Consider the following 5,110-nt stretch of genomic DNA (forward strand, 5'->3'; position numbering starts at 1 on the left):
TTCATGAAAAACTTGAACGGGAATTTTAAATCATCCATTAAATCGCCAACCCTTGCATCATGAACAGAGATATAAAAAACTGCATCTTATTGATCCATTTGCCGTATCAAATTGTTACCTAGTAGTTTCGTGTGCACTCCTCATATATTAATTAATAGAAGTATAAAAGTATAAGCGATGGGCAATATTATCTTTGCTTTTTACTTCTAGGAATTATTTGAGAAAAAATTTAAATAAGGAAAAACCTGGTTAATATTGCTTTTTCTCATTTGGACTATAGGAAGCTTACAGAAATGGGATACATGACAATAATAGACATTAAATCAAATAACGCGTTTGTGTAAAATTGTCAATTCAAAATGAGAAACAATGACAAGTTTGTGAAACTAGTACATATGCTACATTAGGTTGGCCAATATAACCTATTTACAAGTCATGTTGCTACAAAATGAAAACATTAGAACTAGTAATGCACCTGATCTACTTTACATCTTGTTAGCATTAAAAATTGAAAATTCATGTTTATACCTAATAATTTAACAATTTGATTGGAATTTTCTCTTTCTTCGCTGAAAAATCTTGTTTGGTAATTGATAAAATAATAGTTATTTCATACTTAATCATAGTATACGTTAGGGAAATACTAAATTTTCTACCTCTCCCTTTCTTTAGAGATCACCGCACAAAGCTTGATCGCTCATATTTGTATTTTCGTTCTATTTCGATTTTTAAATAATAAAAGGCCCACAACGTGCTGCCTTATTTGAACTAAAGGACGGGTACACAAATTGGAAATATGGGATAAATAGATATTCAATAAAAGAACGTGATTGTCTAAAATTGTAAATTTTATTAAAACAATGAGAAGGTATTCCACTGAAACTTGTACAGTCATCAATATAACGTAAGTACAAAGTATGTTGCATAAAAATGAAAAAATAAGAATTATTAACACACTTGATCTACTTTATTCATTATTCGAGTTAAAAATAATTCCTTTACAGTAGGCACCTTACAGAAGCATCATACGAAATTCGATAAAACATAAATTTGTCACTTCGATTAGTAATTCAAACATACAAACATATTATTTTGACAGAATTGACAGCCAAAAATGCTCTGAAAAGAGTACCCCTCTTTTCAGAACAATAATGCATAGGAACAATAATAAGTTCAGTACAGAATGTCTTAAGATTTCAAGTCCAACTATATTGCATTTTAAAGAAAACAGTTGAATATTCAAATAAAAAAGAATAATTTTCTACCCAAGAATATGTCTTTTCAACGAAAAAATTAAGTTTTCAAGCTAAAAGATCGAATATTTTACAAAACAGGTGACTTTAAACTTGAGAAGATGATTTTTTAACCAAGAAAGATGATTTTTCAATGAAAACCGAATAGTTGGAATTTTAAGTAGGAGACGATGTTCTTAGAAGAAAGTTGAATTTTTAATTCAAAAAGACAAATTTTCTATTCAAAAAGACCAATGTTTAACAAAATAATTAAATTTTCAAAAAAATAGTAAAATTTTCAAAGAAAATTATTTTTAACCAAATAGTTGCATTTTAATGGAAAAATCATATTTTAACCAAAAGAGATGAATTTCCAAACCAAAAACAGGCATGCGCTAGAAAACCAAAAAAGACGATTTTTTCATGACAAAGTTTAATTTCTAAAAATCCTACCCTAATGAGCCTAATTAAAATAGTATAATTTAGATAATTTTAAAAAGATTTAAAGAAAAATATAAATTTGTATGATGCTTTGGGAAATTCTAAATGATGCTTTTTTAAAAATTAATTTCAATAGATTACTTCAAAAGGTTTCTAAACATCTTTGAAGATTTTGAAAAGCAATCTGGATAGTTTTTAGGTAATCTTGGTTGAAAATTAAACTATTTGGGTGATAATTCATGTTTATTTCTAAAATTCATCATTATAGTTAAAAATTCATTACCTTGGTTAAAAATTAAAATATTTTTCTTATTTCGTTTCTTTCTTGAAAATTAAACTAATTTGTTAAAAAATTCGACCTTTTGTTGGAAATTCAACTACTCTGTTAAACAAAATTTTACATAAATAAATTCATGTAGTTTGCTAACTGGAAAAGAAAATTGAAAATAGAAAAAAGCATTAATAAATAATTAATTAAATAAAAAATACATCCTGAAAAAGAACATATAGAAAATATAAAATTCACGAAGTTCAAAAATGTAAAAAATTGAAAATTCTTGAATAATAAAATACCTCAAAGTTTATGACATTAACGAATTCTAAAATTCCCGATAAATGAAAATTTCGGAAATAAAATTGGCGATGGCCAATTCTAAAATTCCTGAATCTGAACAATTAAAAATGGTGAAATTAAAAAAAAAAGTGTATTCGATAAATATGTTTTTAGTATTACTTATTATCTCATGTTATTCATCCGTTAAAAAAATTCAATAAATAAAATTTTTTTCCCGTATTCTCTTGATACAAGTAATTTTAGATTTATTGAGAATTTTCAAAAGGAAATCAGGAATATTTTAGGGTACACTTTTTAGTTGTGAAAAATGGGTTTAAAAAACTTTTGAAATCATTTTATTAAAGGTAAACATTTTTTTCCATTGAAAGCATAACTTATTTATTGAGACATAAGTTGCAAATGTTGCAAAGTGTCACATTCTTCTTAGTTCAGATTCCTATACTACTTAAAAATTTTTTTCAGTTCAAAAAAGTTCCATTGAATCGAAAGTATTTTGTTCAAAGAAATTGTTTTTTCTTGTAATGCCAATTTTTGGATGTTAAATGTATTTTTTTGAAATTATTGTTTAAATTTGAGATAACAATAATTTAAATGATATTTCTCAATTTAAAAGAACAATACAAGAATACGATAGTTATCAGAAGAGCAATAATTAAAAAAAGATAGCACATTCAAAAAAAAGCTTGAATTGAGAAATTAAAAAAAAGAATAATACTCTAAATTTGAAATATAATACATAAAAATATCTTGAGATTTTAAAAAAAATTTCAGATAAAAATATTTAATTCTTGTACTTTTAATGAATAATATTAATTAAAAAAACATTTTTTAAATTATTTAATCGCGGGAATTTTCTATTATCGGTAACTTCTCAGTGAAGGATATTTTATAATTCGGCAATTTTCTGTAGAGAGTTTCATTCTTCGGGAATTTTCATATTTCGGCAGTTTTATAGTTTTCGAAATTTTTTATTTCAAATATCTCCTTTTTCGGAAATTTATCTACCCTAGAATTTTATTTTTCGGGATTTTTCTGTTATCCAATGATATCAACAATTAATTAATGAATGGAATAAAAAGCCCAAAAAAGAAAACATGTGAAGTATAATAATTCCGGAAATAAAGTTGCGACCGCAGGACGATGTTTGAATTATACAATTTAATAAGAATATTTTCAATTTAATGTATTATTTTATATTTTTGTTTACTTATTTATCCCATTGACGAAAGAACTTGAAAGGAACCGTTGCTCCCGCATCCTCTTGATTCAAGATAATTCAATCTCCACGATAACTCATTTTCGCGTATAAACACCTCATTGTTTTGAAAATATTATCATATTTGTAGAAAACAAAGGCGCCATTTTTTCTTATTGCCGACTTTTTATTCTTTTGAAACAAATTGTCTGGAAAATGTTTATAAAAAACTGCATTTCTCTGCAAAAGATGAATATAAGAACCAGCTTTTAATTGCAAGAGTAACATAATGAACAAACTATTATGCACATTAAAAAAAAATTGCATTACAAAATTTTTTTAAAACGATTATTATTTTCAATATTAACAACAATTCAAAAAAATACATTAAACGTTTCGAAAATTGTACTTTGATCAAAATATGTATCCACTATATTTTTAACAAGTGAATGATATTGATTAGAAAACAATTTTTCTTCTTGTTTGAATTTAAGAATTTTCTAGTGTCGAGAATTCGATAGTGTTGGATATTTTGTAATTTCGAAAATTTTATATTTGGAATATTTTCATTTTTTCTGGAATTTTACAGAGCCGAAATTTCACTTTTTCGAATAGTTGAGTCGTCTCATACAATTAATAATTAATCAGTGAAATACAAGATTTTTTCAAAGAAGAAAATATAAAAATTTAAAATTCACGCATTTAAGAAATTGCCTGCAATTTAAAATTCTAGAATAATAAAATACCTCAAACTTCATGATATTACTGAATTTTAAATATCCCGATAAGAGCATAAACGCCACCTTTTAGAAGGCAACATCATATTTGTAGAAAACGAAGGGGACATTATTTCTTATGGTGTTGGCTTACTTTTTTGTTAATTTTAATTACTTCAATTTATCATAAGAATTGTGATTATGATAATTAATGTAATAATATACAATATATACATTATTTAGATGTTAGTATAGTAATTATAATTAATTAAATTATAAAAATAATTTTAAACTTTGATAAATGAGTTTTGAAGCAGAAAAAATTTGATTTATTTTTGCGAAGAATAATAATTTGCACTTTTCTATCAAGTCGAGGCAAGATAAAAATGAAGTCAAAATAGAAAAGTTTTTTCTAGCAAAAACCTACAAACAAGTCTCTTCGCGCTTTCGTCTACCTTTCATTTCTTTTTAAATGTAAAATATCATAATACTTTATGGGAAAAAATAATAATTTTCACAAAGTAGTTGAATTTCTAACAAAAAGCATGAATTGTCCTGATAGAAAATTTAATAAAACAATTAAATTCTTAATTGAACAAATGAATTTTCTACTAAAATAATGTATCTTCAACCAAAAAGGTACATTTTCAACATAATAGTTGAATTTTTAGCAAGAAAGATTAATCTTGAGCCAGGAAAGAAGGAATTGTCAATTGTTTGAAAGATTTCAAGGGAATTAAAATTTTTTAGGATTCTTTGGAAAACTTTAAATGATTTTTTCTCTTGTTTGAAAGCTTAAATTGAATAGGATACTTAAAAAGGTTTCTAAACGTCTTTAAAGATTTTGTAAAAAAATGTATACCAGGTGTATACATATGAAACCGGTATTGCCATTTAGCGGCCAGTAGGCACACTTGTAGGCACTGTCGGAACTTACCATTTGTGCTAATTG

The sequence above is a fragment of the Belonocnema kinseyi genome, chromosome 4, assembly GCF_010883055.1.
Source record: "Belonocnema kinseyi isolate 2016_QV_RU_SX_M_011 chromosome 4, B_treatae_v1, whole genome shotgun sequence".
NCBI lineage: Eukaryota > Metazoa > Arthropoda > Insecta > Hymenoptera > Cynipidae > Belonocnema > Belonocnema kinseyi.